General features: G+C 39.3%; 1 protein-coding gene across 2 annotated transcripts in view; it reads left to right on the top strand.

Moving 5' to 3' along the window:
• The window catches only part of GIGYF2 (GRB10 interacting GYF protein 2), a 148,173-nt gene that overhangs the window by 5,653 nt on the left and 120,145 nt on the right, over positions 1–22,375 (top strand). For both annotated transcript variants that reach the window (XR_002482370.1, XM_008065118.2), the window contains exon 2: positions 125–190. The gene's annotated coding sequence lies outside the window, so the exon portion shown is untranslated. The remainder of the gene's footprint in view (positions 1–124; positions 191–22,375) is intronic.

Raw genomic sequence — 22,375 nt, 5'->3', positions numbered from 1 at the left:
GATTCTAATTAAGCAAGGTTTGGAACCCATTTCATGTAAAATATATTCATGATGAGAAATTATGTTTTTAAAGTTTGCTAAGAAGTTACTGGATGATTTACATTAATACTTTTATTGTTTACAGTGTTTAAAGGACCTGAAAACAGTCTGTGCAAATTACCTGCTGTGAATCAGCAGAACTTTTGAGCAGGTAAGTGCAGAATGGAAAGCCCAGTTTGAGAACTTATGCAAATAGGAGATTTTTGCTTTTAGGTTTCAGTTATTTGTGCTGTTATTTCTCGAGGTTATGGATAGTGAGTAGAAACTTCTTTGGTGTCTCTCAGTCCTTTATGAATCAGAAGAGTAAAATATCCTTTCTGCATTTATCCTGGTGTGAATTTATGTCTTAATCTGTCATAATATTTATTTTTTTGTTGGCTAAAAACAGGAAGAGGAATGCTTTGGGAGCAGGGGTACTGAGATCTTGAGGGATGTGAATCAGAAACTGGGAAACATTCAGGAGCTGTGGCATTCTAGATAACCCTTTTCTACCAGTGTTGTCTTCTCTTGTCTCATTTTGTTCTGCTTTAGTTGTATTTCTTTTCTTTTTCTTTTGAGTTGGGGGGGTCTCACTCTGTCGGCCAGGCTAGAGGGCTGTGGCATGCTCATGGCTACCTCAGCCTTGGCCTGCTGGGCTCAGGCAATCCTTCTGCCTCAGCCTTCCGAACAGCTGGAACTACAAGTGTGTGCCACCACGCCTGGCTAATTTTTTGATTTATTGTAGAGATGAGGTCTCGCCATGTTGCTCAGGCAGTCCTCTCACCTCGGCCTCCCGAAGTGCTGGGATTATAGGCGTGAGCCACCGTGCCCAGCCTAGTTGTATTGCAATAGTCTGACTTTAAGAGATACAAACACATGGAAGAAAATGGCCCTTCATTCCTGGAGCCACATACGAACTCATGCTTTAGTGCCATTAGCCAACTGATTGCTAGCACAATATCCAAATTTCAAATTCCTGGAAAGGAAAATTTGATTACCTCAGCTTGGTTCCGTTTTCTCTCATCGGTCCGATTAGTTATGGCCATGGGGTTTGAGTCTAGAAGTGCAAGCATTGTTAGTTGAAAGGTCCCACTCCTAAGGATAGAGGAAAGTCTCAGAGTAGATTGAATGGTGGCTGTTGTGGACAAACCTCCACAGAGGTTCTAGACTATTTTCTTTTTTCTAGTTTCTGGAAAAATTTCATATTTATAGCTCTGCAGTTTCAATTTATGTGTCTTAAAGAGTTAACATAATGCATATCTCAGTGAAGGAATCTGGTATATCTCTCCAAGCATACTTGCTGAAACTTCCTAGTGTAGTGTTTTGTTTTGTTTTGATTTTTTGACTTGGAGTCTCCCTTGACCTGCTGGGCTTAGGCGATCCTTCCACCTCAGCCTTCCAAGTAGCTGGAATTATAGGTGCGTGCCACCACACCCAGCTAATTTTTGGATTGATTGTAGAGAATGAGGTCTGGCCAGGTTGTCCAAGCTGGTCTCAAACCCTTGGGCTAAGGCAAGCCTCTTGCCTCTGCCTTCCAAACTTCTGGGATTGCAGGTGTGAGCCCCTGTGCTCTGCTCCTAGTGCAGTTTTTGAACAAAAGTTCTTAATTTTGGGGGGTTCAGAGGAATGTCTAGGATAAAGGTTTAATAAACGAATATAAGCAAAGGAGAAGCTTAGTTTATGGAAACATTCATGGATTATTATTTTCCAATGCTTTCATTTTTATGTTTATTTTTTTTGAGTCAGATTCTCACTCTTGGCCAGGCTGAAGTGTAGTGGTGGCACTATCTCAGCCTTGACCTGGGCTCAGATGATCCTTCCGGTTAAGCCTTCCAAGTAGTTAGGACTACAGGTACATGCCACCATGTCCGGCTAATTTTATTTATTTATATATTTTTAGAGACTAGGCCTTGCTGTGTTGGCCAGGCTGGTCTCAAATTCCTGGACTAAAGCAGTCCTCCTACCTTGGCTTCCCGAAGGGCTGAGATTATAGGCGTGAGGCACTGTTCCTCCTGGCCTCATTGCTTGTACTTTATAAATTTTTATTTCTAGCCACTTCTTATAGTATCAAGCTACACTTAAGTATTAGGGAGCCATATGTAACTTGAAGAGTCCAACTTCATAGACTCTGTATTCATATTATTAGAGTAGTAGCAGTGTTCTTCATTGTTGGGAAAGAATCAGTGAGACAGTATAAACCTTTGAAATAATATGTTTTTTTATTGTGGAATTAGATAAAACTGAAGCAGACTTTGTTTAATGGAAACTTTTGAAGTCTTGTTCATATATTTTTGTAGCTTATATATACTTTGTGACCTCTAATTGCTTAAGTCACTTTTTAGTACTTAAGTTTTGTTATATTTGTATACCCAGATTTTTGACGCAAAGCCTAGGAATTACTAATAAAAGTGATATATCTAGACCGGGCTCGGTGGCTCAGCCTGTATTCCCAGCACTTTGGGAGGCTGAGGAAAGTGGATTGCCTGAGGCTGCGGGTTCAAGACCAGCCCAGGCAACTTGATGAGACCTTGTCTCTACAATAAATAAAAAATTAGCTGGGTGTGGTAGTGCGCACTTGTAGTTCCGGCTACTTGGAAGTCTGAGGCAGAAGGATCACCGGAGCCCAGCGGGTCAGCGCTGGGGTGGACGTGAGTATGCCAATGCACTCTAGCCTGGGCGACAGAGTGAGACTCCAATTCAAAAAAAAAAAAAAAAGTTATATATCTCATACCAGCCCAGAGATGTGACTTTCTATCTATGATAATTGTTCTTAGATAAGGGTGTTTTTTTTTTTTTTAAGTATATTGCTGCTGAATTCATTTTTAAGATAGAAGAGCTTTTTCTCATTGTACATTTTCTTAAATCTAGATGTTGAGGTAAGATACATTCAGGGCTTTGTGAAGTTTAAAAAGATTTCCACAGAATCTGTATAAAACTTTCACAGATTTTGGGAGAATCCATCTTTGGAAAACATTGGCTTGTGGTGAAATTATCAAATGACATGGCAATGTGGATGGCATTGTAATTTTTCCTATACTAGTCTATTTTTGTCAATTTTATTTCTATTCTTTCACCAAAAGGGGGAAAAAGTAAATGTTTACATACTATTCAGAAGCATTGGAGACTGATAGTAACAGCAAAACCTTTTCTTTCTTCTTCTTCTTCTTCTTTTTTTTTTTTTTTTTTTTTTTTAAGAGTCTCATTCTGTCACCCAGGCTGGAGTATGGAGGTGCTGTTATTGCTCACTGTTATCTCAAACTCCTGGGCTTAGGGAATTGTCTTTCCTCAGCATCCGAGTAGCTAGGACTACAGGTGTGTGTCACCACATAACGGCTAAGTTTTTAAAAATTTTTGTAGAGACAGGGTCTTGCTATGTTGTCCAGCCTGCTATGAACTCCTAGCCTCAGGTGATCCTGCTTTCTTGACCTCCCAAAGCCCTGGAATTACAGATGTGAGCCACCATGGCTGGCCACCTTTTCTTCTTTTTTTTTTTTAACCTTCTTATAGTGATAGATAGTGTGGCTAATAGGTTCTTTGGGAACAAAGTTCCTTTTATTCAAGTTATGGGTCTGGAGGAAGTTTTGGGAGCTCTGGTCTCTTAAATACTGGTCCTTTTGTTGTAGAGAATGACAAGGAATTGGCAAAAGTACTGTGTTGGTACTTTCTAACTGGTAAATCATGGCTCAGGCCTTAGAGAGATGACTGTATCCAGGGGCTCTCACTTCCTTGGGAATTGATGTGGTGCAGTGGGTCAGAAAGCCTTAATTTGTGTTCTAGAGTCTGACACTCTTAAGTTAGCCTACTTGTGCCATTGTTAATGAGGCTTTCAATAGTATATTATAAGAACATATGCTCTTTTCTAATTGAGGGCTGACTATATTGCTTATTTGGGTGATGCACAGGAGTGGGAGTCTGGGGACAGTGCAACAGAATGGGAGATTGGGAAAAGTGACTGTACAAAATAAGTTCCCCTGAAAATTGCAAGGAAATGGAAAAAGAGGAAACCAGGCAGTATTGAGCACCATATCAACATGTAGTGAAAAGCTTGTGGGTTTTTGAGCAAAGAGATGTGGGTTTAATTTTCTATCAATTATTACCTGTAACTTTAGACAGGTTAATCTCTTGGAGCCTTACTTTCTTTACCTGTAAAGTATATCCCATAGTTGTGTGAATGAAAAATCTAAAGTACCTGATATACAATAAGCAGGCATTCAATGAATAGTAGTTTTTTTTTTTGTTTTTGTTTTTTTGAGTCAGAGTCTCACTCTGTCACCCAGGCTGGAACACAGTGGCACGCTCATGGCTACCGCAGCCTTGACCTGCTGGTCTCAGGTGATCCTTCTGCCTCAGCCTTCCAAGTAACTGGAACCACAGGGGCATACCACCATGCCTGACTAATTGCTTGTTTATTGTAGAATGAGGTCTTGCCCTGTTTTGCAGACTGGTCTTGAACCCCTGGGCTCAGGCAGTCCTCTTGCATCAGCTTCCCAAAGTGTTGGGATTACTGGCATGAGCCTCCGTGCCTGGTGAATGGTAGCTTTTATGATTGTTATTACTATGTGAATAGGTACATTTTGATTGCAAAATTTCATCTTTATAAGTTTTAAGTAGGCATGTCATTGAGATCTGTTTGCAGATCTTTTTATCTTTAAAATTTTTTTTGACCCAACAAAAAAATTTGAATGCTTGCCTTGTGCCAAGTGCTGGAGTAGACCTAGTGGTGAGCAAAACACATACTGTTCTATCTTCATGGGGCTTACAGCCTAGTGAAGGAGGTAGGCAAACAATCATAAGTAAATTCCAAAATATGAAAAGTCTTGTCCTTGGAAAAGATGCACTTTAAAAACCTCAGATACTTTTTGAATAAGTGTCATGTTTTGGATCTCAATGTTCTTTTTTTTTTTTTTTAATTTATTTTCTTTTAAAGATGTGGGATACAATAGATCTTGGTGTTATTGTTGTCAGTGATATTTTATGCTTTCCAGGGTATGTATATATGTTTAAGCTTATTTATTTGTTGCTTTTTTCTCTTTCCCTGAGGTAGATGCTATCAATTTTTTTGATTGTGCTAAGATCAAAATATAGATATATAGATATAAATATAGATTTTTTGATCATGCTAAGATCAAAATATTGATATAAATATAGATATAATGCCAACATAGTGAAATACTTAGTTTTTGCAATAGAAAACTCCCAAACTATCTTAATAGTATTGTTATGAAAGTAGTTTTGACATTGCAGTTGCCCTGAAAGAGTTTGGAGGTCCACAGACTGTACTCTTTACCCTCTTAAGTTATTGAGGACCCTAAAGAACTTTTTTTTTTTTAAGTTATATCTATATTTAGCATACTGAAAATTTAAAACTATTAATTCATTAAAAAATAATATACATCTCACTCATCTGAAAAAAGTAAACGAATTGCTTATTAACATAAATATATTTTTAATGGAAAATATCTGTTTCTAAAACATTTCTAAAAAATTTGATGAGAACAATGGCATTGTTTTACCTTTTTGCTTTCATGTCTTACTTTATAGAAGACAACTGGATTCTCATCTGCTTCTGTATTCAATCTGTTGCTGTTTATTACTTTGAGGTATATGAGGGAAATTCATCCTTGTAAAGATATGTATTTAGTTGGAAAGGAGAGTATTTCTTTCTTTTGAAACCAGGATTTATTGAGAGGACAGAAAAGCTCCTAGAGTGAGAAGAGACCCAAGGGGGTTGCCCAGAAAAGAGAGTATTTCATTAGCTTTTTCAGAAAATTGCAGATGTTTTTCCTTGATATTACACTAACTTTAATAAGTAGCAGTTTTTTAAAGGTTAGTCGCAATGTGAAATCTGAATTATATCAGTGAATTTTTTGTGCTTTTTAATGTTAAAATTCATTGGTTTATATTGCCCATTGGATGGATATTTTACATTATACAGTGTCAAATTTCTTTAATTAATACCTGCATCCATTAGAAGAGCCTTTAAGTATTGGAGAAGACTAAGTATTGGAAAACTGTCCAACACATGCTAGTGAATAGACATTTTCTAAAGTTTTGGTTTTGTTTGAAGGCTTACATTTTATTTTATTTTATTTATGTATTTATTTTTTGAGTTGGAGTCTTACTCTGTCACCCAGACTGAAGTGCAGTGGCCGCTCCCGGCCACTGCAGCCTTGACCTGCTGGCCTCTGGCGATCCTTCCGCCTCAGCCTTCCAAGTAGCTGAAACTACAGGCGCGCACTACCATGCCTGGCTAATTTTTGGTTTATTGTAGAGATGAGGTCTCGCCAAGTTGCCCAGGCGGGTCTCGAGCCCGCAGACTCAGGCAGTTCACTCACCTCAGCCTCCTAAAGGTACGGGATTACAGCCACTGAGCCCAGCTGAAAGCTTAAATTTTATAATTGCAACAAGTACTCTGAATTGTTTTTCTTGAAGTAATGGTTTCACTTGTTCATTGTGGAAACTGTCTTCTAATACCTAAGTCTGGGTAACCATATTTGTGTTCAGCTGTTCCTTCTTTGAGTTGGAGTCTCACTCTGTCGCCCAGGCTGGAGTGCAGTGGCATGCTCATGGCCAACCCCTCAGCCTTCCACGTAGCTGGAACTACAGGCACACACAACCACTCTGGCTAATTTTTTGATTTATTGTAGAGATGAGGTCTCACCAAGTTGCCCAGGCTGGTCTCGAACCTGTGGGCTTAGGCAGTCCTCTTGCCTTGGCCTCCCAAAGTGCTGGGATTATAGGTGTGAGCCACCACGCCCGGCCAGCTGTTTTTTCAAGTCAAAATGATGTATATATATTTCTCATTTCATCAGATAGGATATTTAAAAAGATATATACAGATGGATCAAGATTAATACAATTAATAATTTTTACTGCCTTGTCATGGGTATTCCTCTTCTATTTCTTTTTTCTTTTTTTTTTTTAAGAGATGAGGCATCACTGTGTTGACCAGACAACTCCTGGTCTCAAGCCTCCTTCCACCTCAGCCTCCCTGGTTGCTGGGATTATAGGCATGAGCCACCATGTCTGACAGGCATTTTTAAGTAAAAGAGAGGAACCTTCCTCTGTCATGAGTACATGGCACATGGCACACGGCAGTGAAGAATATGATGATTACTGGGACAGTTTGGTGCCATTAACTTGAATGATACTATAGTGCCAGCGGTTTTATCCTTATTGCACGATTGGTGCAAATGCCAACATAGTGAAAAATGCAGGTAATACTTAATTTTTGCAATAGAAAATTCCCAAACTATCTTAATAGTATTGTTATGAAAATGGTTTTGACATCGCAGTTGCCCTGAAAGCGTTTGGAGGTCCACAGACTATACTTTGTAAACTGCTGCTTTGAGGAGTGGAACAGTTTTCAGTGTTACATTTATATTTGTTGTGTTGATTTTTCTTTTTTTTTTGAGTCAGAGTCTCACTGTATCACCAAGGCTGGAGTGGAGTAGCATGCTCACGGTCATGCACCCTTGACCTGCTGGGCTCAGGCGATCCTTCTGCCTCAGCCTGCCACAGGTGCATGCCACCACGCCCAGCTAAGTTTTGAATTTATTGTAGAGATGAGGTCTGGCCAGGTTTCCCAGGCTGATCTCAAACCCTTGGACTCAGGCAGTTCTGTTGCCTGTGCCTCCCAAAGTGCTTGGATTACAGGTGTAAGCCACAGCACCCAACTTCTTTTTTTCTTTCTTTCTTTCTTTTCTTTTTTTGGAGTCAGGATCTCACTCTGTTGACCAGGCTGGTTTGCAGTGGTATGACCACAGCTCACCACAGCCTGGAACTCCTGGGCTGAAGGAATTTACCTTCCTCAGCCTCCTGAGTAGCTGAGACTACAGGTGTGAATTACCATACCCTGCTTATTTTGTGATTTTTTGTAGAGACGAAGTCTTGCTATGCTGTCTCCCAGAGTGCTGGCTTATAGGTATGAACCACTGTATCTGGCTGTTACATTGACTTTTAAAAAATGATTTTTAGGGTAACTCTGTTTCGGGCTCTCTCCCGCTTGGGAGCTCTTCTAAACTCCTGCTTTCTCACCCCCTCAAAAAAAAAAAGTGCTTTTTAAAAACAGAGTGATTATTTGAGGCTAGCCTGATAGCTCCTGCTGAAGTGGGAGGATTGCTTGAGACTGGGAGTTTAAAACGAGTTGGACAACATAGTGAGACCCCATCTCTGCAAAAAAAAAAAAAAATCAGTTGGGTGTGGTGGCACATGCCTGTAGTCCCAGCTGCTTGAAGACTGAGGCAGGGGGATCATTTGAGCCAAAGAGTTGGAGCCTGCAGTGAGCTGTCGTCATGCCACTGCACTCCAGCCTGGTGACACAATGATACCCTGTCTCAAAAAAAAAAGTTTGAAATTAGAATAAATATTTCAGTGAGGGTTTTTAGATATTACTGAGAGGTTTTAGGGCTGTGTACGTACGACTTGTTTCATAAGTTGTGATTAATTATAATTCCTTTAAAGATGATTTTCTACACCAGCACTGTTCAACAGAACTTTGGCTACTAAAGAAATATTCTGTAAAACTCCACTATCCAGTGTGTAGCTACTGGCCATGCGTGTTGATTGAGTACTTGAAATGTAGTGGCTAGGAGATTGAGGAGAACTGTGTTTAAGAAAAAAATTTGCTCTTGCAGTGGCATGGTCATGATTGTAATTCACTGCAACCTAGAACTCCTGGGCTCAAAAGATCCTTGCACTTCAGCCTCTGAATAGCTAGGAGTACAGTTGTGTACTACCACACTTGGCCAATTTTAAATTACCATTTTTATCTTATTTTTTTAGAGATAGGGTTTTGGTATGATCCTCAGGCTGACCTAAAGCCATCCTCCTACTTTAGCCTCCCAAAGTGCAAATTACAAAGTACTTTATAAAGTGCTATCAACTTTTTGATCTTAGGACGTCTTTACCCCTTAAAAGCAATTGAGGATCCCGAAGAACTTTTTGTTGTTTTTTTAGTTTTATCTATATTTATCATATTGAGAAACTAAAAATATTCATGAAAAAATAATATACCATCTCACTCCATGTGACAAAATAAACTAATTGCATATTAATGCAAATATATCTTTAATGGAAAAATACTGTTTTTTTTTTTTGGAGTCAGAGTCTCACTCTTCACCCAGGCTGGAGTGCAGTGGCATGCTCATGTCCACTGCAGCCTTGACCTGCTGGGTTCAACTTTCTAGTAGCTGGAACTATAGGAATGCGCCACCATGTCCAGCTAATTTTTTGATTTATTGTTGAGACGATAACTGGTCTCAAACACGTGGGCTCAGGCAATCCTCTCATCTCTGCCTTACAGATGTGAGCCACCATGCCTGGCAAAATACCAGTTTTCTAAAATATTTCTTGAACTCTTGGCCTTAAGCTGTCCTTCTGCCTCAGCCTCCCAAAGAGCTAATTACAAAGTGCTTTTCGAGATCCGCCTGGGCAACTTGGCAAGACCTCATCTCTACAATAAATCAATAAATCCAAAAATCAATAAAACAGCCGGGCATGGTAGTGCGAGCCTGTAGTTCCAGCTACTTGGAAGGCTGAGGCGGAAGGATCGCTGGAGCCCAGCAAGTCCAGGCTGCGGTGGCCGGGAGCGGCCACTGCACTCCAGCCTGGGGGACAGAGTGAGACTCCAACTCAAAAAAAAAACCCCCAAAAAACCAAAGTGCTATCAACTTTTTGATCTTAGGACCTCTTTACCCTCTTAAAAGTTATTGATGACGCCAAAGAGTTTTTGTGTGTTTTTTTGGGTTATGTCTGTATTTATCATATTGAGAACTTTAAAAAATATTAATTCATTAAAAAAATAAAATAATAAAAAAGTGAGATTACGGGCATGAGTTACCACATCTGGTCTTGCATTTTTTTTAATGTAAAAAATCTTAACTTTTAAGTTGCAACTCACTTTCCTTTTATAATAATAGACTTTACTTTTTAGAACAGTTTTAGATTTTCAAAAAATCGAAAAGACAGTACAGTGAATTTCTGCTGTTATAAACATCTTCGATTCCTGTGGTACGTTGTTAGAATTAATGAGCCAATATTGGTACATTGCTATTAACTATAAAGTCCATGTTTATTCACATTTTTTTTTTGTTTTTTTTTTGAGTTGGAGTCTCACTCTGTCACCCAGACTGGAGTGCAGTGGCCACTCCCGGCCACTGCAGCCCCGGCCTGCTGTGCTCCAGTAATCATTCCGCCTCAGACTTCCAAGTATCCGGAAGTACAGGTGCGCGCTACCACGCCCGGCTGATTTTTCATTTATTGTACATATGAGGTCTTGTTGCCCAGGCGGGTCTCAAACCCGCAGGCTCAGGCAATCCACTCACTTCAGGCTCCCAAAGGCGCGGGATTACAGGCTGAACCACCGAGCCTGGCTCACATTTTCTTTGTTTGGTTTTACCTACTGTCTTTTTCTGTTACAGAATCCCATCCAGGATGTATTATACGTAGTCCTGTGTCCTTAGGCTTCTCTTGGCTATGGCAGTTTCTTTGATTTTTCTTGTTTGTGATGACCTTGGCAAGTTTGAGAATTACTAGTCAAGTATTTTGTAGAATACCTTTCTTTTAGAATTTGTTTTATGGTTTCCTCATGATTAGATTAGAGTTACTGGTTTTTGGAGGAAGATTCCCTGAAGGGCAGTGCCAGTTTCATCACATCATATTGAGAGCCCATACTGTCAATCTTAATGTTACCATCCTTGATAATGACTTTGATAACAGGTTTGTCCTCTGTAAAGTTACTCCCCATGGCCCCACTTAAGGAATTGAATTTAAAATTTTAGTTAATCTTAATTTAACTTTATATAGTCACATGTGGCTGATGGGCAGTATTGGACCGCATGGTTCTAGACAATGTTCTTTAGTTTTAAGTGTTTTTTTGGAGTCATAGTATCACTCTGTCACCCACACTGGAGTGCATTGGTATGTTCAGGGCTACTGCAGCCTTGACTGCTGGGTTCGGGTGACCCTTCCTCCTCAGCCTTCCAAGTAGCTAGAACCACAGGCATGCACCATTAGGCCCGGATAATTTTTCTTGATTTATTGTAGAGATGAGATCTTGCCAAGTTGCCCAGGCTGGTCTTGAACCCCAGGGCTCAGGCAGTCCTCTTGCCTGGGCCACCCATAAACCTGGGATTATAGGCGTGAGCCACCATACTCGCTAGTTTAAAGTTTTATACGAAACTTTTATTTAACATCTACAAGAAAGGCAATTTAATATAAAAGAAATGTAAACTCCTAATCTTGGAGTATATTGCTTTTGAGTATAGACTATTTATTTTCAGTAAGCTAAATCTTTTTAAAAATTAATCTTTTTTTTTTTTTTTTTTTTTTTGAGTCGAGGTCTTACTCTGTTGCCCAGGCTTGACTGCAGTGGCACAATCATGGCTTACTGCAACCTTAACTTCGTGGGCTCAGGCGATCCTTCCACTTTAGCCTCCTCTGTAGCTGGAACTATAGGCATGTGCTTCCGTGTCCAGCTAAATTTTTGATTATTTGTAGAGATGAGGTCTCGCTGTGTTGCCTAGGCTGATCTTGAACTCCTGGGCTTAAGCAATCCTCCTGCCTCATCCTCTCAAAATGCTGGCTGGGATTATAGGCATTAGCCATTGCACCTGGCAAATCAACTTTTTTGCAGTATAATTTACATAGAATAAAATACCTTCACTTTTATGCTCATATTAAGTGTACATTTTAATGAGTTTTGGAAAAATGAATACACTTGTGTAACCATAATCACAATCAAGATATATAACATTTTCATCATCCCTAGAAGTTTTCTCCAGCTTTTTTATAGTCATTTTCCCTCCCCCACCATTGTTCTATTTTCTTCGCCTCTTCTAGAATTTCATGTTAATGAAATCATTTTTGGACCTGGTCTCTTTTTCTCAGCATAATATCTGTGATTCATCCATGTTGTTGCATGTTTGTTTTTTAATGCTAAGAATATTTCAAGGTATGACTGTTAACAGTATTTGTTTATAACATTCATCTGTGGATGAATATTTAGTTTGTTCTTAGTTTTGGATTTTTAGGAATAAAGCTGTTTCATAGCATAGGTAATGATTCAGACTCGTACTGGGTTGAAGGGTTTATCACGATAAACACTGTAAAATTTGGAATTTTCATTCCTGTTAGGAAGAGGAGAAGAGTCAGCAGAATGTCCATAATTCTTTTGAAGATATGCCATAGAAAGCATAATTCACATAGAAATAAGTAGTGTTTTGCATGGTTTCATGTTAAGGTGTGGGCCAGATAGATAATGACAATTTCTTGAACTTTTGTTGGCTTTCTGGAAAAAAAATGCTTGTTGTTAGTTCCTTAGGTTAAATATTTAGTAGAAAAGTGAATAATTGAAGCTTAATTTTGCTTCATGAAGTTTTGTCATCAGTAAATGTGCAAACATCATATTTTAAAAAATATTTGCATATTTAGAACTGAAGATAGCTAGTATTGTCAGATGAGGTAAGTGCAGAAGGAAAAGATATTTTTTGCCATACTAGAAATGAAAAAAATTTTATTTTATTTTGGTATCTTTTTTGTTTTTGTTTTGTTGAGTTGTAGTCTTACTCTGTTGCCCAGGCTGGAGTGCAGTGACACGCTCATAGCCACCACAGCCTCGACCTGCTAGACTCAGGTCATCCTTCTGCCTCAGCCTTTCAAGTAACTGGAACTACAGGCATGTGCCACCACACCCAGTTAAATTTTTGATTTATTGTAGAGATGAGGTCTCTCCAAGTTTCCCAGGCTGGTCTCTCCAACGCATGAGCTCAGGCAATCCTCTCACCTTGGCCTCCCAAAGTGCTGGGATTACAGGCGTGAGCCACCACGCCCAGTATATTTTGATATCTTAAAATTGTTTTAAACCAGGTGAATGTTGAAAAGAGTGATAATGTTATACAACATTCATGTTGAGGTTGTAAAAGTATTTTAGACAGACCAGGCATATACTTTTTGTGGTAATTAAAATATTTTGTTATAAAGTAATTCAAAAATGTTATTGTAAGTTATGAAAATAGAGGGAAAATCATTAATTTTCCCCTTTTTTGACATACATATTTTATACTCTTGTGTACATACATTATTATATCTATTCAGTTGCATGAATGTGCTCCTTTTACAAGATTGCTTCCAGTGTTTTGTTGCTATAAATGATGTGGTATATGTGATTCCCCTTCATGTTTGGACTTTCCCTTTTTATGTTTTTTCTTAGTTCTTTTCTGAAGTTCGAAAAGCATGCATTCTGAGACCTACAATTTTTAACTTGGTGAATGAGTTTTGCTTCATTTGAATGTAGTCCTGTTCATGGTCTTAGAGAGCTGACACATTTGTAGATTATTTTATTATTTTATTTTATCAATGTAAATTTTTTTATGGCGGAAATTTAATTAGGGAATGAATAGCTGAGCCATTTATGGTTTATTTTGTTTTATGTTATTTTTGATTTGGGATCTCACCTGTCACCCGGGCTAGAATGTAGTGGCACGATCGTGGCTTACTGCAGCCTCCATCTCCTGGACTCAGGCAATCCTTCTGCCTCAGCTTCCTGAGTAGTTGGGACTATGGGCCTGCGCCACCACACTCAGCTAATGTTTTGATTTTTTTTGTAGAGACGAGGTCTTGATCTGTTACCCAGGCTGGTCTCAAACTCCTGGGCTCAAGCAATCTTTCCTCCTCGTTCTCCCAAAGTGCTGGGATTACAGATGAGCCATTGTGCCTGGCTCATTTATGCTTTAATTTTACTTTATAATAATTGGGATGTAAAATTCAGTAAATGTGTACATAAATCTGGAGTGGATAATTTGATAAATTTTTACATATGTATATGCTTCTGTAATCACCACTTGGATCACAATAGTGAACATTTCCAGCATTCTAATTTCCTCTTCTTAGTTTGTAGTTCCCAATTCCCAGGCTAAGCAGTTTTCTGTCATCTCTCATCAGTGATTATTTTACCTGTTCGTTTTAGTTGGTTTGTGTTGTTTTAGTGGCGTACCTGAAGTTAGGTGGAGATCTGTTTGGCTCACAGTTCTGCAGGTTGTACAAGAAGTAGGTGCCAGCGTCTGATTTTGGTGACGGCTTCTGCCTGCTTCCACTCATGGAGGAAGGCAAAGGGAAGCTAGCGTGGCGAGAGGGAAACAAGAGAAAGGAGGGAAGTATCAGGCTGTTTTTAACAAGCGGCTTCTCAGTACTATGAGGACAGTACCACGCCATTCATGAAGACTCTGCCTACATGACCCAAACACCTCCCATTAGGTCCTACTTCCAGGATTGAGAATCAGATTTCAACATGAGATTTGGAAGGGTCAGTTACCCAAGTCATAGCACTATTCTTGGATATCACATTAAAGCAATCGTATAGTATTTTTTAGTGAACGACTTTTTTTGCTAAGTTTGTCTGAGAGACTCAGGTAATACTGTTATGAGTATCAGTAATTGGTTCTTTTAAAAAAATTGCTGAGTAGTATTTCATAATATGAATATAGTACAAATTCATTTGTCTCTTGATGTACGTTTGCATTGATGGACATAATAGCCAAATGCCAGTTTTTGGCAATTAAGAATAAAGGTACTTGGGCAACCTCCCTGGGTCCCCTCCTTCTGTGGGAACTTTTCTGTTCTCTTAATAAATTCTGCTTTCTCAAAAGAAAAAAAAGGGATGCTTTGTCTTTTGGTAGCAGTGGGTTAAAAGGAAGCGTCATGGAATAGGCATATATTTAATTTTTTTTTTTTTTGAGTCAAGGTCTCACTTTTGCCCAGGCTAGAGTGCAGTGGCACAATCATGGCTACCACAGCTATGGCCTTCTGGGCTCAGGCTATCCTTCCACCTCAGCCTCCCAGGTAGCTGGGACTACAGGTGTATGCCACCGTGCCTGGCTAGTTTTTTTGACTCTGTGGAGATGAAGTCTCACTATGTTGTTTAGGCTGGTCTTGAACTCCTGGGCTCAAGCAGTTCGTTCTGCCTTGGCCTCCCAGGGTGCTGAGATTACAGATGTGAGCCACTGTACCAGGCTGAATTTTTTACTTTTTTTTGTAGAGATGGGGTCTTACTATTTTGCCTAGGTTGGTCTCCAACTCCTGGACTCAAGCAGTTCTCCCAAAGTGCTGGGATTACAGGCATGAACCACCATGCCTGGACAAGCAAGGAATTACTATTACTATTATTATTTATTTTATTTTATTTTTTTTTTGAGTTGGAGTCTCACTCTGTCACCCATACTGGAGTGCACTGGTATTCTCTCGGCTACTGCAACCTTGACCTGCTGGGCTCAGGCAGTCCTTCCGCCTCAGCCTTGCAAGTAGCTGGAACCACAGGGGTAGTTTTGATTTATTGTAGAAACAAGGTCTTGCCAAGTTGCCCAGTCTGGTCTCGAACCCTGGGCTCAGGCAGTCCTCTTGCCTCTGCCTCCCAAAATGTTGGGATTACAGTTGTGAGCCATGCACCCAGCTAATTTTTACATTTAAAAACATTTTTATTGTTGGTAGAGGTAGTGTCTCACTATGTTGCTTAGATTGGTTTTGAATTACTTGGCTCAAGCAGTACTCCCGCCTGGACCTCCCAGAGTGCTGGGATCACAGGCATGAGCTACCATACTCAGCTCAAGCAGAGAATTTCTATAATAAAAATCCAGTACATTTTTAAAGGATCATATGTTTTGAATTGTTAGTGGAATAGTGGTGATTGCTAGTCTATCAAGATTTCTTCAGGGAAGCAGTGTTGAGGTATGCTCTCAAACTAACTGTCAAACACTATGCTGCATTCTGATTCTGCATTTACTTTGGCCTCTTGCTAAGTTTGTCCAGATGGGACTTGCCACATAGATTTACTACTCCTTCATGTTGATAGTGATTGCCTGAGCCCAGAAGTTGCCTGACTCCTTATGCCATGCCAAGGAGTAAGAAAATGGTAGACCAAGAATGAGAGGGCAGAGTCTACCTTTTCTTTGTTGTAAACCCAACAGTAAGATGGAGGTTGATTTTTCTTTTTTTTTTTTTTTCTCCTCTTTCCTCTCTTTGGAGAATGTACTCACATGCACACAGAGTTAGGATGAGGTTCCAAAGAGGACATGAGTAGTTAAAGATGAGAAAGCCAGGAAAACGATAGAAAATAATATAAAGAAAAATAAAAATAATTATGCTAATCATCTGAAGTTTTTTAGAAGTTGACAAAAAGGCCACATTATATAATATTCATTGTCAAGTACGAGGTTGCATTTTATTTTATTTTATTTTATTTTTTTTATTTTTGAGTTGGAGTCTCACTCTGTTGCCCAGACTGGAGTGCAGTGGCTGCTCCCAGCCACCGCAGCCTCGACCTGCTGGGCTCCGGCGATCCTTCCGCTTCAGCCTTCCAAGTAGCTGGAACTACAGGTGCGCGACCACGCCTGGCTAGTTTTTTGATTTATTGTAGAGATGAGGTCTCGCCTGCCCAGGCAGGTCGCGAACGATGCATTTTATTGAAGAAGACAGACTCCCTGTCATTAAGTGCATAAGGAATATATCACTTGAATTCTCTTATAAGTAATTTTGAATAATGGACAAGGTCTGAAATAGCAGTTATATAGAATATTCTCTCAACTGTTTTTAAGTCAACCCTTTAAAATATTCAAATAGACCTTTGTTTGAGGTCCTTATTCTTAGGATTGAAGTAGCCAAAGGAGAAGAAAAGGCAAGAGAAGGGAGGTAAAAGTAAAAACCCATCTTACTTTCATCATGAGAAAGATATGCAATGGGGTGGACTCAGAACTAACAATATTTTTCCAGGCACTTTATATCTTTTTCTGATTCCTTTCTCAGAGGTTTGAGTGCTCCTATCTTTCAGAGGTACTAGGACTAGTTCTCTCAGAATTATTGAGGCCTGCTAATATGTTCCTGTCCTGTCATCATCTGTCATTGTCCATAATGAAAGTCCATCTGATTATTCATCTTTTTTTTTTGTAGTTTCATTTTTCTATCACTCAGAGTTCTCAGAGTTTTTTCTTCCCTTGTCACTCTCTTATGGTTTCTTTCCTTTCCAAGACTTTTCTACTGAATTCTCTGAAATGTTGTTTTTATGTTAAACCTCTCCAGTGTGTTAAACTGTTCATAGACTTTTTTTTTGGGCTTTCTTAGTAAATGAAGCCCATCTTGCCCTGATCATTTTACTTTCCTATCTCCAATTTCCAAAACATTCCATTGCTCTTGGGATGTGAAATACAGACTTTTATGATCTGGCCACTGCTTTACTAATCTTAATTTTAGTTTTTAGTCTTACTGAACAAAGAGATAATCTCCCAGTGTAACCTAGCTCTTTCTCCATTAGCATTCCCTCCACCTTCTTCTCTCTCCTCTTACCTTTAGAGACTGCCTCATATAGCTTCAGTTTTTGGAATTCTTATTATATTAGTTTGACCTTGGGCAAGCTGCTTGACTTTTTCTCTGTCCCCTGTTTCCTCATCAAAATGGGGCTAAAGAGTATCTCAAATGAAGGCAGTATATAAAGCACTTTGAACTATTAGTAAGCACATAGTTCTCGATAAATGCTGGCAGCTGTTACAGTTCCACAGATCTTAAGTGTTATGGTCTGTCATTTTAGGATCATCTCCCTAATACCCCAGAGCTTTTTTTGTTTTGCATAAACAAGGATTTCCTTGTTTATGATTCCATAAGTATAGTCCTTATCAGACTGTAATTATTAATGCCTTTTTTACTCAATTGTTTTTTTATTAGACTGGCGCCTTGAGACTAGGGATTTTCATTTTATTCCTTATTCATAGTGCATTCAGATAATTTGGTTAGGGATTACCAAATAATGTTATTAGAATCCATTAGATTTTTATATTGGATAAAAGAAAATATTTTATAGGATTTTCTCTAGATAAACTTAATCTTATGTATTTCTGTATGTGAAATATGATATCTGTAGAAAAATAATTGGGCCTAGTTATAAAGGTTTGGAGACCAGGAGAGCTCAGGACAGGATCCTCTGTCCCTTCAGGTAGTTAGTAGTAATGATGGCATTTAACTTTTTGCAGTTTGAAAAATAAGTCAGGTGGGAGCACAGCCCTTTATCCCCCAAATAAATGTCCTTTGTTGAAAAATTTAAAAAGCAAAAAATATGAAGAAATAAAGAATGGTGGGGGGCTTGTACCTGTAGTTCCAGCTACTTGTGGAGGCTGAGATAGGAGGATCGTTTGAGCCCAGGAGTTCACGCCCAGCCTGGGCAACATAGTGAGACCCAATCTCAAAAATAAATAGAAAAATAAATAAAAAGAGAATTTTCTAAAAAAACCAAAAAAAGCGCACCCCCCCCAAACTGTGAAAACAGTAATACCTTGATCAGTCAATTAGTGATGAGGTATCCAGGAGGAGCAGGCAGTTGCAAGTGCCACCTTGGTTGTGGGAGAAAAAAGTCAGATTTGTAATTAATGACAGGAGAGCTCCTCCCAGGACTATTTAGAAATTTGTGGGAGAATGTTACATTGCTGTTCTTACAACAGCATCCCTACTTTCTGCATGCCCTCCTAACAACTTCATGATTTAGTGGGCAGAGTTCTTATCTACAAGGTTAATAGAGAAGTTCAAGACAATATCTGAGCAGAATTTTTTTTTTTTTTTGAGTCAGAGTCTTACTCTGTCAACTAGACTGGAGTGCAGTGGCACGCTCATGGCCACCTCAGCCTCGACCTGCTGGGCTCAGGCCATCCTTCTGTCTCAGCCTTCCAAGTAGCTGGAACTACAGGTGTGTGTCACCACGCTTGGCTAATTTTTTGATTTATTGTAGTGACGAGGTCTTGCCAAGTTGTCCAGGCTGACCTCGAACCCATGGGCTCAGGCTGTCCTCTTGCCTCAGCCTTTCAAAGTGCTGGGATTATAAGCGTGAGGCACCATACCCAGCTCTGAACAGAATTTATATTTAAGTGAATCATGGATTACTCTGAGGAAATTAAAAAAGAAGAGAAAACTTTGAAGAATGCTCACTTAATAGGGAAATAAAAATAGAAAAAAAATCAGGATAGTGCCGATCATGGAGGAAAAAGGAGTTAATAGTTTCAACAGAAGACAATCCAAAGAGTCAGAATAGCATGGTGGAGCAGTGTCCATAGTCTGGTTAAATCCAGAATTGCTTTATAAATTTAGAGCTGTTTTCTAAAAATAGGAGTTTGAACTGAAAACATCTGGCTAGGTGTGGTTTAAAATGCTGGTGAAGCCTGTGCTCATTTCAGTACCTCAGTACATACTTAGAAAAGACTAAACAGAAATAATATTTCCATTTCAGCTAATTTATAGTTCAGACTGCAAGACAATCCTTCCACTATACATAAATACATTCAGCTTATGCTAATAGAAGTTAATTGGGAAGGGGAGCAGTCTGAGGTGGGGAACTCAGAATTAATTAAGAGTGCAGTATTTTTTCTTTCTCTCTCTCTTTTTTTGAGTCGAGGTCTCTTGTCACCCAGGCTGTAGTCCAATGGCATGATCAAAGGCCACTGCAGCCTCAGATGCCTTGGCTCAAGGGATTCTCCTGCCTCGGTTTCCTGAGTAGCTGGGACTACAGGTGCATGCCACCACATCTAGCTAATTTTAAAAAGTTTTTTTTATAGAGATGAGGTCTTGCTATTTTGTCTAAGCCCATCTTGAACTCATGGGATCAAGTAGTTTTCCCTCCTTGGTCTCCCAAAGTGCTGGGATTATAGATGTGAGCCACTCCACCTGGCCAGAGTATAGTATTTTAAGTGCTTAAGTTAGATTTCTCCAGCAATTGTACTTTCTCTTTAATTCATAAAGGAGAATGAGCAGAAAATTGTTCTGAGTAAAGTAAGTCTCTTTATTTGATAGTTAATTGCTTGGGTAATTATTCTGGGTTCTTTTTTTTATTTTTTGAGTTGGAATCTCACTCTGTTGCCCAGGCTGGAGTGCAGTAGCATGTTCTTGGCCACCACAGCCTCGACCTGCTGGACTAAAGGTGATCCTTCTGCCTCAGCCTTCCAAGTAGCTGGAAGTACAGACATGCGCCACCATGCCTGGCTAATTTTTATTATTCTTCTTATTTATTGTAGAGATGAGGTCTCAAGTTGCCCGAGCTGTTCTCGAACTCATGGGCTCAGGCAATCCTCTTAGGCTTCCCAAAGTGCTGGGATTATAGGTGTGAGCCACTGCCCCCTGGCCTATTCTTATTTTCTGAAGAGTTCCTCAGAAACCTTTATCTTAGGAAGTAATTTTCTTATGGAAACCATGTTGTAAATGGTAGTTGGGTTCCCAGCTCAGACATTAAGAAAACTTCTGAGATTTTAATGTTTGTGCATCATGGTAGCTTTGTAGTATGTAAAGATTTCTAGGTGAAATGGTGAGGTAGAGTGAAACAGGATTTCCTTGTTTATGATTCCATAGAGGCTGATGAGTCCAGGTCTGCTCTACAAGATACTTTGTATTGCAGCAGTACGTTACAGTTGATATAGTCTCAACAGTTGTATTTGTTGACAAAGTAGGTTTACATACTCTAAAACAACTTTAACTAAGGTCACAGGGCTGATTACAGTAAGCAGGGATAGTTGCCTTAGTTTAACAGCAGGCATTTTACCTGGGGTCTGATCATTGCTACCTTGATAAGTCGTTTCATTTGTGATGTACCATAATTTTAATTGAATCTAACATGTGTCAGTTGTAAGATTTATCATTTTATGCATTACTAAGAAAGAAATCATACTGCCAACTAAACTCCAGCACAGAGTTTTCATATTACTTAGAATTATTTTTAATTTTTAAAAAGAGCTTTTTAAAACTTATTTAGGTTGAGCACAGTGTCTCACACCTCTAATCCCAGCACTTTGGGAGGCAAAGGTGAGAGGATTGCCCAAGCCCAGGGGTTCGAGACCAACCTGGGCAACTTGAGAAGCCCTCATCTCTACAATAAATTAAAAAAAATTAGCTGGGCCTGGTGGTGTGTGCCTGTGGTTCCAGCTACTAGGAAGGCTGAGGCATAAGGACTGCCTGAGCTCAGCAGATCAGGGCTGTGGTAGCCATGAGCTTGCTCCTGCATTCCGGTCTAGGCAACAGAGTGACACTCCCACTCAAAAAAAAAAAAAAAAAGAAAACTTATTTAATAAGTAAGTCTAATAGATTTGTATTATGTTATATCCTTTAGAATTCTATCATAAAACAAAAGTAGAAATGAAATAAATTGGTGAAAGTAGTGCCTAAACTTTCTAGGGAGTGACTCTTCTAAATCACTTTTCAGCTTGGTGTTGTAGAAGTCTCCTTGCTCTTTCCTCTTCCTTCTCCTCAGCAGTATAGTAGTGTGTCATTCAGAGTATTGGTGATACTGCAGTTCTTAAGGGAGTGCTCCATTATTTTCTTATCCATTTAAAATTTAGGAATTTGATGCTTGCGAAGATCTTAAAAACAGTATAAGCTGTTTAATTTTTAGCCCCTTTAAATACTTAAGAGCTACTCTATGTGACCACATGGATACATGCAGTGTCATGTATCAGTAACAAATCATAACAAGCTTTATTGGCTTGTGGCTTTTTTTTTTTTCTTCCGTTTCTTAGGTCCCGTAAAATACTTGGAATCATTCCTTCAGTGATGAATAGTTATTTCACTAATATCCCATTGCTGTATTTACTTCTTTTCTGTTACACAGTAAATTCTGTTTTGATGAAGAATCATATTGTAATCATTTTGAAGACATTTAAAGTAGCAGTTAAGACTAACAATTGGGCCTTGTGCAGACAGTTGTGAAATCACTGCCACCCAGTTGTAACATGATATCCATTTAAGATATATTCTAATTTCAGAGAAATTAAAATGCTAAAAAAAAAAAGTCGATTTTAAGTTTTCTTTGAATCACCAGTTGCCGAAAAGGTGAAGAAGGCACTAGTTTATCTCACCTTTAGACTGTTATGTACCCGTTGTCTGACCAAGGAACAGGGAGTCAAGATCAATTAAGAATATGAGGCTGGGTTTGGTGGCTCAGCCTGTAATCCTGTGCCTTAGGTGGCTGAGGTGAGTGGATTGCCTGAGCCCACAGGTTTGAGACCCACCTGGGCAACTTGGTGAGACCTCATCTCTACAATAAATCAAAAATTAGCTGGATGCGGTAGCGCGCGTCTGTAGTTCCAGCTACTTGGAAGGCTGAGGCGGAAGGATCGCCGGAGCCCCAGCAGGTTGAGGCTACGGTGGCCGCGAGCGGCCACTGCACTCCAGTCTGGGCGACAGAGTGAGACTCCAACTCAAAAAAAAAAAATTTTTGTTTTTATTTTACTTTGCCTGCTGTAGTATTGTTATAAATAGGAATTAAGAGATCTTATTCTTGTCACTTCAGTTGAGAGGAACATAAGTAAAACACACTCTCTAGTTATGATCTCTAGCCTGGAATTAT

Source organism: Carlito syrichta, unplaced genomic scaffold, assembly GCF_000164805.1.
Source record: "Carlito syrichta isolate Samal-C Ts95f unplaced genomic scaffold, Tarsius_syrichta-2.0.1 Scaffold308158, whole genome shotgun sequence".
NCBI classification, from domain to species: Eukaryota; Metazoa; Chordata; class Mammalia; order Primates; family Tarsiidae; genus Carlito; species Carlito syrichta.
The sequence above is the reverse complement of the archived record's forward strand: the minus strand, read 5'-3'. Positions and strand labels throughout refer to the sequence as shown.